We start from the raw sequence: 15,109 nt of genomic DNA, 5'->3' as shown, positions 1-15,109 counted from the left end.
AGGTCTGCTTTAAGGTGTAGCCTGACCCCATTTTTCAAGCAGTAAGAGTGAAGAATGCATAGTTGTGACGAAGGGTCCACACATGAAAGATTGTCATCTGCCCTCGCCACGCTGAGTGCTTCCAGCATGTTCTGTTTTTCCATCAGATTTCAGTCCATCTCTTAAGATTTCTGATTTTTGTTTCTGTATTTGTTGTCTTGCAATGTATACTAAAAAAAAATTTCTGCAACAACAGCATGATTTTCCTTCAGGTAGCTGTCGGAGGCTTCATGTTAATATTTGCAGAGGTGCCCAAGAATGTATTAATTCTTGCAAGGATTCTACCACGCAGAAATGGTTGACTGCCATTGTTTTGCGCTACTTGCAGCCGTCAGAACATCTTGTCATTCCACTGCATTGCGTTGAGTTCCACACTGTTCTCCACAAATACAGATTGTCCATTCTGTGCCACTGCCTTCCACTCTGGAGCCTACAAATAGTGCTGATGTGGGCAGTCTTTGGGGGGGGGGGGGGGGGGGGAGGAAAGGTCAAAGTGCCAACACGGTATGCATTATTCTAAAAATGATTTGATTGGGGATGGGGTGGGTGGGGAAGGAAGTGGCAGCGTTTAAGCTCAGTATAAGAAATTGGGCCAAAGTAAGTGGCCGGGGTTTTCCACCTTGGTATTTGCCACCCATGATTTTCTGCCCTTTCACCTTAATGGGCGGAGAACCACGGGCTTGTGAGCACAGAAGCAGAAAACCTTAGCCAGCGTGTCTTGTGAGAACTGTGGTGACATTTCTGTAGCAAAATAAAAAGTATAGCCAGATTTTTAACAAAAAATTCTGTCAAATTTATTTTATGGCTGCATTGGTCCCAAGAATCTGGATGGATAATATACCTTTCTTGTTATCTATGACTCTGTGCATTTCCCTAGTTCTACTTTAAAGTGCTCATTATTAGAAAAAAACGAATTCGTTAGATGTTCTATGAAAACACATAGCTTGGCTCCCCCTGCCCCCGATGTTTAATGAGTTTATCCAGTGATTAACTGAACCATACAGACGGGAGGTTCCAGGTTAAATTCCCATGCTGAATTAGCTGATCTCAACCGGGCAGCCATAGTGTCACTGCAGTTGACCTCAGCTCTGCTGAGTTAAAGGAGAGAGTAAGTCAGGCGGTCTTTCCGCCCCCGATGATTTACCAAGTAATCCCTAGTGGAAGTGCATACTGTGTGTGTCAGGTAAGGACAAGATTAGCCCCGGCTGTGAGGCCCCCCGCACCTGAGCAAGAAATCAAAGCATTCAGGAGTGGAGGGGAAAAAAGGTTATTGAGTCAAGGAAAAAAATGCATAGTTTGAGTAATGATGTGGAGATGCCGGTGATGGACTGGGGTTGACAATTGTAAACAATTTTACAACACCAAGTTATAGTCCAGCAATTTTATTTTAAATTCACAAGCTTTCGGAGGCTTCCCCCTTCGTCAGGTTCACATCGTTCACCTGACGAAGGGGGAAGCCTCCGAAAGCTTGTGAATTTAAAATAAAATTGCTGGACTATAACTTGGTGTTGTAAAATAGTTTGAGTAAGTGAGAAGATCCTTTTGTCCTCAATCCCTGAATTTAATGTGGGGTTTAAGGGGATGATTTTGTGCAGATTAGATTAAACTCTACACCGTGCATATTCACAAAGTGAGGAAGAAACACCAGTCATGATATTTGTTGTGTTAAATGCATGAATTACTATTTATTCAGCAGAAAAGGACTTATTTATCTGCACAGTACTTTAAAATTTCTGACAAATCTAAATCCCAAAGCAATTTTATAATAATTCTTTACTGTGGCAGATATAAGTGATAGCAAGCATAATTAGGAAAATTAGATAGAAATTGGTATGCAAAGCAATTTAGCAGTGGACTTGCCTGCGTCCAATCAACGCAGGCGCTGGTCCCACTGCCAAATCCCAAGCAGACGCCTAAAACAGGTGTCAGGCTCCTTGATTATGTAGATTAGTTGAGGCAGGTGGCCCAAATTTGACGTCTCTCTTCAGATGACCTGCCTGTGGACGCACGACCAGTGCTGGTAGCTCGCCCCAATTATTCAGATGAGGCCCGAGGAACAATTTCTATCTATCTGTTGGGTCATAGATGCTTTGGGCGTGTGCTGCCTCCACAGTGCCGAGTCTGGGCCAGGAAACGGTCCCAGACTAATTTCTACACCATGAAGTATAGTGCCAGTAAACTGTTAAATTGCAAAGCAATTTGAGATGGTTTCCTATTCCTTAATAATGTTATAAATGGAAATTTTCCTAGCATTTTGTTAAGGCATTTTACTTTGACAGAGTCCAGTCAATGTGGTTCTTCCATTATCAACAGTACTCTCTGGTATAAAAGCTGATGACCTCTGGAGACACAACAATATCAGACACTCATATTTGTCTCTATTTGACCATTTAATGATAATGTCATTGTTCGTCAAAAATATCTTATCAAATATAAACAAGATTGAATGGTGCACCATGGTTTGAGGTCTTTGAGCACCTCCCTCCTGGGACCCCATGTATTAACTACAAATATTGGCTGGTTACCGAAAGAAATACTGCATTTTTCAAGGTGCTTTGCTTTATATAGGATGTTAAATTGAGATCCAGTCTGCCTATTCAAGTGGAAATAAATGATCCAGTGATCGAAGAGTTCTCCCGATGTCATGACCAACATTTCTTCCTTGACCAACACCACCAAAAAAAAAGATTAAACAGTCGGTCATCTTATTGTTGTTTGAGGGTCTTTGCTGTGCACAAAATGGCTGCTGCATTTACCCACATAACAAAAGCGGGTTAAGTCTTTCTGGATTGAAAGTGGTGGAAGGCATGCACCATAATTCCCTCCGTACGATCCTCGGTGCACACAATTCTGCCGAAGACGAAAGTTTACCCAAGTGATTGCACAATATAATTCATTCTGTGTGAAGCTCTTTGACTGTTTCTGAGAAACATGATAAGGTGCCATATAATTGCAAGATCTTCTTACTGTACTTCAGAATACTCAGGAGTAGAAATTTACAGCAAAGTGGTTTACAACTGTCATGTTGACACAAGTTCTGTGTATTTTGAAAGCCTCAAAGAGCACTCGGCATTCAAAAGGTTGAGGACGACTTTATTGAAATACTTTACTCACTTTGTCTTAAAACATATTAACAATGATGCCCACAAGTGCCAAATCTCTTGTTTGTCCACACAAATTGATACTGCAGATGTATAGCAGCTGAAATTACCCAGAAGAGGGAAGATTGTAACACTTAAATTTGGCAGCTGAGTCTTTAAGTCCAAATTGCCCGTGACTCAATGACATGCTTCACAGGAAAGGAAAGCAAATACAAGAGAAGCAGAAAGTGATTGTGATAATTTGGCTTTTGGAGTAAAGTAGTACTGTGGCCAATCACGACTGGTCCTGGAGGCATGCATCTTAATTGTACTTGAAAGCAATGGGGAGGAGAGAAACTGTGCAGCAATGTGAATCATCTTATGAATTAAATGTACTGTAGCAAGACAGGTATCTTTACCCAGATGTTTGTCTCATGTGTTGATCACTCTATGTATGAACAGCTTCTTCACATCCGTCCCCTTGCCATACTCTCACAATTTAGTTGAAGTATTGTTCTAGATCTAGCTTTTCTATGCTGGCTACTGTCTTAAGTTACCTCTATTCAAGCCTCAGATATACACAGTTCACTTCCCACTGTAAAAGCTGTTAGGAGGAGGGAGGGTCATAATGAGAGGCTTGTCAACACTTGATTGTAAATGTTAGCAAGCTTCAGTACTTTCATGGGGCTAGAATACTTTAAAAATGCATTCACAAAAGAAAAAGACTCTTTGATGTCACTTAGGGCAGGGAACTTCTCCCAATTAGTCTGCAATTCAATTGTGTTCAGACCAGTCCTCAATACCAGATATAATCCTCAAACATCTGCATGCTGTTATTATTTAAAGTATATTATTTTAAGCGGCACCTTGCATTTTTATCAAAATGTTTGTCTTTTAAGGTTGACAGCAAAGTCCTTCAGCTATGCATTTTTATGGATAGAAAGATAGAATTTAAATAAAATAACCCGTAACACAAATTACTGAATACTTTCCAATGATAATACTGCACTGAAAGAGCTTATATTTTCAAATTTCAGCCCTGTTAATTCTTGAAATATTGAGTAAGGAAAAAGAACTAATATTACATCTCTGTCCCCCTTTTTTAAGCTTTAGCTCCCCACGGTGACTGCCTATCAGGTTGACTGGAGGTACAGTTTGAACTTCCAGAGTTTGTATACAGTTGGCTTTATACCATCCTTGATCAGTAAAGAATCAGTTAAAGGAATACTTCAAGCTGCTATTGTAAATTTCATGAGATGGTATTTGCAAGTTGCATCAACTCATCGAAGGGCCCTGTAATTTTGTGTATCACTGTCAAAAGTAGAAAGCTACAGAACATGTGGTTAATGTCTACATTGAATGCTCGTATTTTACTGCCTTGTCCAAATAATCTCTCATTAAATATTTGTCTTTCCTGCACTGGTGGGAATGCAGAACAAACAGTGGATTAAATTTTCTGTTCGTACATAAGTCCGACTGGAAATTGGGCACTGTACCCACACGCTTTTTCGGGGTCAGTGTCATTTGAATAATATGAGCAAGCTCTAGGCGGCACATACAACGTCTGTGTTTGGGCTCTTGCTTGTTGGTGGGTAGGAACGTGTATGCTGCTGTAACATTTGAAGCACTGTAGCAGTTTAAAGGGACAGGCAGTATGATCTTGAAAGTTCTATCAAAAAAGTCACGACTGGAAGGCATTCTGGATGGTAGAAAGACCTCCATGCTGTGATGGTGCCATAGCGATTCCCTTGGAGGAAATGAAGCAGAGGAGGCAGCTCTCTTTGGCAGGAGCACTGCATGATCTGAAGATGAACAGCCAAGGAGAATGGGAGGAGATGTAGATGGCATAGAATAGTTACAGCATGGAAGGAGGCAATTCGGCCCATTGAGTCTGTGCTGGCTCTCTGCAAGAGCAATCCAGCTAGTCCCACTCCCCTGTCCTATTCCTGTAGCCCTGCTAATTTTTTCCCTTCAAGTACTTATCCAATTCCCTTTTGAAAGCCACTCAACCACTCGCTGTGTAAAAAAGTTTTTCCTCATGTCACCTTTGGTTCCTTTGCCAATCATCTTAAATCTATGTCCTCTGGTTCTTGACCCTTCCACCAATGGGAACAGTTTCTCTCTATCTACTCTGTCCAGACCCTTCATGATTTTGAATACCTCTATCAAATCTCCTCTCAACCTTCTCGGCTCTAAGGAGAACAACCCCAGCTTCTCCAGTCTATCCACATAACTGAAGTCCCTCATCCCTAAAACTCTTATGCACCCTCTCTAAGGCCTTCACATCCTTCCTGAAGTTTGGTGCCCACAACTGGACATAATACTCCAGTTATGGCCGAACCAGTGTTTTATAAAGGTTCATCACAACCTCCTTGCTTTTTGTACTCTATGCCTCTATTTATAAAGCCATGGATCCTGTATGCTTTCTTAAGCACTTTCTCAACCTGCACTGCCACCATCAACGATTTGTGCACATAAACCCCCAGATCTCTTTGTTTCTGCAACCCTTTTAGAATTGTACTGTTTAGTTTATATTGCCTCTCCTCGTTCTTCCTGCCAAAATGTATCACTTCACACTGTGTTGAATTTCATCTGCCATGTGTTGGCCCATTCCACCAGCCTGTCTATGTCCTCTTGAAGTCTCTCACTATCCTCCTCACTGTTCACTACACTTCCAAGTATTGTGTCATCTACAAATTTTGAAATTGTGTCCTCTACACCCATGTCCAAGTCATTAATATATATCAAAAAAAGCATTGATCCTAATACTGATCCCTGAGGAACACCACTGTACACCTCCCTCCAGTCCGAAAAACAACCGTTTACCATTACTCCTTGTTTCCTGTTACTTAGTAATTTCGTATCCATGTTGCCACTGCCCTCTTTATTCCATGGGCTTCAACTTTGATGACAAGCTTATTATGTGGCACTTTATCAAACACCTTTTGGAAGTCCATATACACCACATCAACCGCATTGCCCTCAAGGACCCTCTGTTACCTCATCAAAAACTTAATCAAGTTGGTTAAACACGGTTTGCCTTTAACACATCCGTGCTGGCTTTCTTTACTTAATCCACACTTGTCCAAGTGACTGTTAATTTTGTCCAGGATTATCGTTACTAAAAATTTCCCCACTACTGAGGTTAAACTGACTGGCCTGTATTTACTGGGTTTATCCTTAAATCATTTTTTGATCAAGGGTGTAACATTTGCAATTCTCCAATCCTCTGGCACCACCCCTGTATCTAAGGAGGTTTGGAAGATTGTGGCCGGTACCTCTGCAATTTCCACCCTTACTTCCCCTTAGCAACCTAGAATACATTCCCTCCGGACCGGGTGACTTATCTACTTTGCGTATTGCTAGCCTTTCTAGTTCCTCCTCTTTATCAATTTTTAGCCCATCCAGTATCTCAACTACCTCTTCACTTACTGAGACTCTGGCAGCATCTTCTTCCTTGGTAAAGACAGATGCAAAGTACTCATTTAGTACCTCAGCCATGCCCTCTGCCACCATGCGTAGATCTCCTTTTTGGTCCCTAATCGGTCCCACCCCTCCTCTTACTACCCATTTTCTGTTTACGTGTCTTTAGAAGACTTTTGGATTCCCTTTTATGTTAACTGTCAGTCTATTCTCATACTCTCTCTTTGCCCCTCTTATTTCCTTTCTTGCCTCTGCTCTGAACTTTCTATATTCAGTCTGGTTCTTACTTGTATTATCAACCTGACATCTGTCATATGCCCCTTTTTTCTGCTTCATCTTACTCTCCATCTCTTTTGTCATCCAGGGAGCTCTGGTTTTAGTTGCCCTACCTTTCTCCCTTGTGGGAATATATCTAGATTGTACCTGACCCATCTCCTCTTCAAAGGCCGCCCATTGTTCAATTACAGTTTTGCCTGCCAATCTTTGATTCCAATTTACCCAGGCCAGATCCGTTCTCATCCCATTGAAATTGGCCCTCCTCTACTTGGGTATTTTTACTTTAGAGTGGTCCTTGTCCTTTTCCATAGCTAATCTAAACGTTATGATACTATGATTGCTGTTCCCTAAATGTCCCCCCCCCCCCCCCCCCCCGCAACACTTGCTCCACTTGGTCTGCCTCATTTCCCAGAACCAGGTCCAGCAATGCCTCCTTCCTCGTTGGGCTGGAAACATACTGGTCAAGAAAGTTCTCCTCAACACACTTCAAAGATTCCTCCCCCACTTTGCCCTTTACACTATTACTATCCCAGTGTATATTAGGATAGTTGAAGTCTCCCATTATCACTATTCTATGGTTCTTGCACATCTCTGTAATTTCCCTGCAAATTTGCTCCTCTATATCCTTCCCAGTTGCTGGTGGCCTGTAGACTACCCCCAGTAGTGTAATGGCAGTGTCATTGTTATGAGCAACATCCCTGGAGGAATGTAGGGAGAAGTTTAGTGACATTACCAGGTCAACCAAGGTAGGAGAAAGCACAGTTACCTTCCATTAATGCAGTCAACTAATCAGGTATGGCACTTAGTTACTTTACCCTCACGCTATCTTAAAGTACTTTAGTTGCAGGATGGTGTGCGCTGAATCTCCCAGTCTTCGCCTGGAAGTGTTCCTGCACTCTCGTCCTTGCATGCATTTAGGCCCAAATATCTCTTCAATCCAGTGTAACTGCGTGATGTATATACGTGTCATGATATTCACTTTGGCCAGCATGCAAACATGTGCATTACTGTATGTCATCGGGACTATAGGAACTTCTCACTCCTTGTACTCTGCTTTCAGCAGAAAACTGCCTGTAACAAAAGGGAAAGAACCAGAACAAGAGGCGGCCTTTCTAAATTATACCTCTAACCACATACAAGGACAAAACCCTGGAAATCCTTGGAAAGGAATTCATAGAGGTTGCTGGGAGATGGGGAATAAGAGGACTGGCACCAGCTCAGGGTTCATGATAATCTTCTGTTGTTCTTCCTTATCGACCTATTCTCACATTCACTTACTGGCAGCAAAACATTTATTGAAGTATTTTACCATGCCACCCTTCTATTGAAAGGCTATTTGAAGTTTGCTTAGAGTCTTGTTTTCCTCTTTTTTTTTTCTTTAGTTGTGCCACAGGAAACAGAGCATGGCCACAGTCCATCCGGGCCTGTCAGCACATCACAGCACACCCATCACTCTATACCCACACAAGCACCAGCTCATTTATATCAGGGAGAGTTAGACGGTGAGCTAGAGCGGATTACACTGGGTGACACACACAGCAGATGTGAAGAGGAACAGCTGATAGTAGAAGAGGAGGAAGTGAAACCTGTCTTCCATTGGGCCACGTTGCACTGGATCTCAACTGTTCAGTCTGAAGATCCCAGCCTGAGGATCCCAACCTCAAAGAACCTGCTTTTAAAAGAAGGATGCTCTCATTGGGGACTGTATTGCAGAAAGCAGCTCAGTGGAGGAGTCCACTAGTTGCATGTCCACAGCCTTACTTGACATTTAGCGATAGTATAGTCCACTATGGAGCTTGTGGCATGTCTAGGGATAACTGCAGCAGAGTTCCTCTTCACTTCCCCCCACCTCCGCCTCCACACACACACACACACACACACACACACACACAATGTGTGAGACCTTGAAGACAGTCGGTGCTTCTCCCACAGATGTACAGGCTGTTACTGTAGATAACTTGAATTCTAGGATGGAATGGGCTATCTCTTCTGGCTTCAACAGGCTTGGGATTGGCTTGAGAGAACTATGAGGCAAGGTCTTTGATCCCATTGTTGCTAGTAAGACTGTTACCACACAGTTCAGTGGTGAGGGAAGGATATGGCTAGAGTGACCACAGTGTTGCTTCTTAGGACTCAGCACTTTCAGGGCCTCTGATGCCTGCACATGTGCTAGAAAGCACACAGGGCCGGACTGCCTATACAGTAGCAGAAATTGCATAAGAGACATCAGATCTATCTCAGAACACAGCTCCTGGGAAGAGAGGGTCACCTCAAATCTCGAGGCTTATTTGAACACACAACAGCAACCCACTCCATATACTCCTGCCACTGAGATTAAAATCTAGAAGAAGCACAAGGTTAGGGCCAACGGCATGTTCATCACACACTGTTACCACGGAAAGTAACGTGGAAGTAAACACCAGGCATTCAAATACACAACATAGTTTGACATTAAAAATCAGCTTGCACTGAAGCTTTGTGTGCTAAGAACACTCTTGCAGAGTTTGCAGGCATGTTTCAGCAGCAGTTAGGAGTGTGATATTTCTGAATTGCCTGGAAGATTAAAGGCACATTTGTAGAGGGCATGGAAAGATGCAGGCAGTTCAATGCAGTGATCATATTTACACCTCAACAAAAGTTGTCCCGTTTGAGAGCTTGCTGAGAGGCTCTTGCAGCAAGTACCAGGTTTCGCTCTGCAGTCTCTTCATGTATGCCTTATTCTTATTAATGACCCCCCCCCCCCCGCCTCGATACGCTTGGAGGCCGCCCATCTTTGAGGCTTTCATGATAAATGTTTGCAGGTCAAAGTTTTGCAGCATACAGCACACAACAACCGCCCTTGAAACCTTACCTGGACTGTACTATAAGGTACTTCCAGATCTTCCTTGATACTTGGAATACTGCTTCAGCATTCCACTGATCAACAATTATTCTGGTAGATAAATGCAACTTTTTACCATGTTTAGCTGATGTCAGGGATACTGCAGAGATGTCATGAGCAATGGCTGCAGAGGATAGATAACCTTGATTGGTCAGGAGCTGTCCTGAGCTTTGCCTTTCAGGGCTGAATGTTGGTGGGACGGGTGGACTGCCTTAAAATGAAAGTATTAGGATAGCTTTCTAGGAAATAAGTATTGATCTGCACAGCAGGGAGCTGATGATCACAAACAAGCTGTATATTTAGAGGTTGGAGCTTGTTCCTATTCATGTAGGTAGCAGTATTGTTCAAGGGAGCATATATTGCCATTTGGGTCCTTCTATGAAATTCTCCCACTCTGTAAAACTGCACAGCACCCTCCTGCTGTTTTCAGATGTCCGTCGAGAAGGAGATGAAATTACTTGCTTGAGCAAAGAGTGTATCACTCTTTTGTCCTGTTTTATACAGCTATGGACAACCTGTTTGACTATGTTGCTGATGTACCTATTGGTAGCTTAAAATGAACCCACAGCATAAACGTTTAGGGCAGCTCTGATCCTGACATCTATTGGCAGTGCTGTGCCTGTGGAGGAATTTTGATGCAAGTCAGCGTGCAGCATGCTGCAGAACTACATGACAATGTTCCTCGTAAATTGAAGCCTGCACATCTTTTGACAAATGGAGATCTGCCTGTAGATTCTGGTGTAGGGATACTGGTGGGTTGGTCCACAGTGCCTCTGGAGCAGTCTTACCTGCCTGGCATCCCTCTGTTGGTTAGATATGAGGAGGGTCGGGTGGGGGGGCAAAGGGGAAGCTATACCACAATGTTGGAAAATATTATTACTGCTACGAAGAGTTTTTAATCCTTTTCAATAATATTCCACATGGTTCGGACACGAGTGTGTTTGTAACAGCAAGCTTTATTACAGACCCAAGAACGATGTTCTGATACAGTTATATCAAACAAGAACCATTGGTACACCCTAGTTTTTCCTGCGGACTTCAAGGTGATCAAGCTTGGCTTCCGTAGGATTGTGGCCCTCCAACCGTCTAAAATTGGGGTCCCACATGTGCTGTTTTTATATTATTCAGCTGCTATGTTCTGCTGATATTAGTTTCAGTCTTTTAATGATCAGTTCGATGCTGCTAACTGTTTCAGCAGTCTTTCAATAGTATCAGTTGTTTGGTGCTAAACTGCTTCAGCAATCTTTCAGTGATCCAAGTAACTGCAATTGTTCTTAGTAATCACATCCCTCATCTAGCTGCAGACTTCCTCATGACCCAGAAACCATATTCTTACATCTCCCTCCTTTTGAACCTGAGTGGAACCGCTCTGGGTCAGTTTTCATCTTACCCCTTTAACATTTTTCTTGGGCTTGCCTAATACTACCTTGAAATTATATTTTAAAACACACATAGACATATACATATCGCTTCGATAGGCCTCGTTTGTCTCATTTCATCTGTTTGTAATCATCCTTTTAGTCCTTCATATTTGATAGAGCTCTCCTCTAACCAGGCTCTTTGTTTCCTCCTACAATCTAACAAGGGCCAGCCCAAGCAATATGTACAAGATAATCACCAGCAACAATACACAGCATTGAAAAATAACAAATAGTTGCACTACAATTCTTGCATAGGGCTATAGACAGATTAAGTGAGTGGGCGAGAAGGTGGCAGATGGAGTATAATGTGGAGAAATGTGAAATTATCCACTTTGAAAGGAAGAATAGGAAAGCAGAATATTTTTTAAAAGGTGAGAGACTAAGAAATGTTGGTAGTCAGAAGGATTTGGGAGTCCTTGTACACGCAGCACGGAAAGGTAGCATACAGGTACAGCAAGCATTAGGAAGGCAAATGGTATGTTAGCCTTTATTGCAAGGGGGTTGGAGTATAAGAGTAAGGAGGTCTTGCTGCAATTATATAGAACTCTGGTGAGAAAACACCTGGAGTAGTGGGTACAGTTTTGGTCACCTTACCTAAGATATATCTGCCTTAGAAGGGGTGTAACGAAGGTTCACTAGATTGATTCCTGGGATGAGAGGGTTGTCCTATGAGGAGAGATTGAGTAGAATGGGCCTTTTTCTCTGGAGTTTAGAAGAATAGGAGGGGATCTCATTGAAACGTATAAAATTCTTAGAGGGCTTGACAGGATAGATGCTGAGAGGCTGTTTCCCCTGGGTGGAGAATCTAGAACTAGGGGTCATAGTCTCAAGATAAGGGATTGGCCATTTAAGACTGAGATGAGGAAACATTTCTTCACTCAGAGGGTTGTGAATCTTTGGCATTCTCTACCCCCAGAGGGCTGTGGATGCTCATTCGTTGAGTATATTCAAGACTGAGATTGATAGATTTTTTTGGACACTGAGGGAATCAAGGGATATGGGGACAGGGCAGGAAAGTGGAGTTGAGGTAGATCATCAGCCATGATTTTACTGAATGGCAGAGCAGGCTCGAGGGGCCTTATGGCCTATTCCTGCTCCCATGTCTAATGTTCCTATATCCACGGGTGGATAGAGATATTTGCATATTCAGCTTTTTACACATGGAAGATACTACACAAAGCATTATAATAGCAATTACAATAAGAACAAACTTAGCCAGGATTAAAACCTGTGAGAGAATTCGAACCCAAGGACCCTGTCCTACGTTACATATTGTTTGTTTATGTTCCCCTAGCTGTCCTACGTCCCTTTCTAGGCCGCATTTTGTTGTAATTCAATTAGTTGGCGCTCTGATGTGACCGTCCAGTCAAGTATGGTTTTAAAACTCTGACAGTGGTGGAATCGCACGTCCAAACTGTATAACCGCCTTCTGGGCTTCTTCCCTTAAACCAATTTCCACTTGAATTTCCATAGCATTATGAACGTTCACTGGGATCAGGACGGAACTCTCAATTCTCGTAGGTAACTCATGGGTAAAGCAGAATGATGGTGTTAATACAGGGCACCCCTGTTTCCCATGGCGGTAAACCAAGTCCAATGTTGCCACACAGTAATGACCCCTTCCCATGTATTTGTGTCCTGCCTGTCTCGATTTCCATCTTTGAATACTAACAGTCCAATTAGGACAGTGCTCATTTAGGGTGAAACCACAAGCCGGGACACTGTTCTGGGTGACATCACACCGACACATCCATGCGCCTCTGATCCAAGTACAGCAAGATAAATCTGGTGCTACCCAGGTTTCACCATCCTTTACCAATACCTTTGGATGGTTAACCAATTCCTTATGTATGCCACCTTGTGAGGATGCCTATGGACTCCACCTTGAAGACCCCTGAAGGCTTCTGATCAGGTGGAAGGCATAGAATGGTAATAATCACAATGAAAACTTGTCCGTCTTTCCTGTCTTCACAGGAGTGTTTCACTGGGCATACAGATCCCAGGCACCTAATATTAAAATGGTTTCCTCCATTATCACCAGTTCATTTATCCAGGTGTTCATCAGTTATAAAAGAAGGGATATGATTGTTCTCAATATCTTCCAATCCCGTTTGCACCTGAGACAGCATAAATGTGCCCTACGTGCTGCATGGAATCTCTTTGGAGGTCTGAGTCTTAGATGTCTTTGTGTCGCTTATTATTTCTTTAATTTTCTCCTGAGTCTGCCTAAAGTTGTTAACCATCTCCTTCAAAGTCACTAAAACCTGTTGCTGTTCATCCAATGACCCTGTCACTACCCTATTATCCCCTTTCATAATGCCCTTTAATTGCTTTCGCATGGGTTCATCGTCTTCCCACATGCTTTCTATATCTATCCTGTTCCAAGCAGCCATCCCTGCTGTAGCCCCTATACCCACCATTTAGCCACTTCCCGTCTTCCTCTCTGTCTACTGGGGGTTGTGGGGTTATTCCTTGGGACTGCATCTATATCTTGACCTGAGTTTCTCTCCATGAACTGTCGCAGTTTCTTGGACAACATCTGTTGGTAAAGCATCTCGTAAGTTTCAGTACATAAACCTGGTAGCAGAGCAATATTTGAAAAATTAAACAACAGGGAAGATTTCAAATCTCATATCGTTATATAGGGTCTCATATGTTTTGAAAACCAATAAACCTTTACTGGGACCTTTGTCAGCAATTGGGCATCTGGTAGAGGCTGAATGGACAGTTGCATCTGACGATTCTGCATTCTTGATTACTTTAAGCAGAAGGACCTGGATGACTCCCTACTGGCTCCTCTACTGCACCCATAGCAATCAGCATGTCACTTCCAGACCTGAGGGAAATTGAGAGTCATTGCCTGTGTCCCATTAGGGAATGAAAAGGTGTTCTTAGTGTCACCCATATAGGCTGTGCCAAAAGGCTTAATGTCACGGCCTTTACTGATGTTCACATTCATCCAGTAACACTTGATAGCTGTTGGTTCTTTTCCCTTGCTGAAACACGTCAATCAAAGCCCATTCCCTGCTGGTACGTACGCCAAAAATTCCCATGTTGACCATGGCCTGGCATCATTGGTGACGACACACTCCCAGCTTCACCGAGGGGCAAGACGCAGCCCAATATGCTAGCTAGCAATAGGCTCATGGTTCAACCTTGGTAATAATATCCCTGCATGATGTGATATATGCTCTTAGTTAATATCTGACACAATTATTTATTCACTTATATGGCAAGCGTAAAATTTATGACTTGCAGTGACCAAATTAAGAAAACAGTGTTTTGTACAAATGTAAAGCACAAAAGTATTCTTCAAATCTCAAATATTTTGGGGGCACAATCTTAAATTGAAATGAACATACTTGACAACTATATTCACACTTTCATGCATCTTAAAAATATTGATCCCTGTAATGGATTATGAATGCAGAGTGCCAAATTTTATGTGATAATCCCAGGTCTTGAGCCCAAGGAATGGCCACATAGTTTAAATAACTAGCTGTCTGGTTTTCTGTGGGTGGCCATTACAGTCATATAATTTAATCAAACATTCAATCTGTCAATTACTCCAAATTAGTTCAAAATCAAAACCAAAACCAAAAGGACTCAACACCTCAAAAATAATATGCATATGGAAAAGATATTAATAAAGAGGGTGGAGCTGACACTGAAAACAAACATCTCACAGACACATTTTTAAGAGAAACTTTCGAACAAAAGTACTACATAATAGGCTTGTCAGTAAAATTGAAGCCCATAGAATAAAAGGGGCAGTGGCAGCTTGGATATGAAATTGGCTCAGTGACAGGAAAGAGAGAGTAATGGTGAACAGTTATTTTTCGGACTGGGACTGGGAGAAGGTATACAGTGGAGTTCCCCAGGGGCCAGTACTAGGACCACTGCTTTTCTTGATATATAGTCTACTCTCAATCAATCTACTCTCAATCATCAGCAAAGTGATGGAAGGTGTTGTCGACAGTGCTATCAAG

The 15,109-nt window shown here is 42.5% G+C and overlaps 1 protein-coding gene across 14 annotated transcripts in view; it reads left to right on the top strand.

The window, feature by feature from the left end:
* Positions 1–15,109, top strand: part of epb41l3a (erythrocyte membrane protein band 4.1-like 3a) — a 210,532-nt gene that overhangs the window by 113,932 nt on the left and 81,491 nt on the right. The window lies entirely within an intron of this gene.

The sequence above is a fragment of the Heptranchias perlo genome, chromosome 3 (genome assembly GCF_035084215.1).
Source record: "Heptranchias perlo isolate sHepPer1 chromosome 3, sHepPer1.hap1, whole genome shotgun sequence".
Lineage (NCBI taxonomy): Eukaryota > Metazoa > Chordata > Chondrichthyes > Hexanchiformes > Hexanchidae > Heptranchias > Heptranchias perlo.
This window is presented reverse-complemented; position numbering and strand designations above follow the sequence as displayed.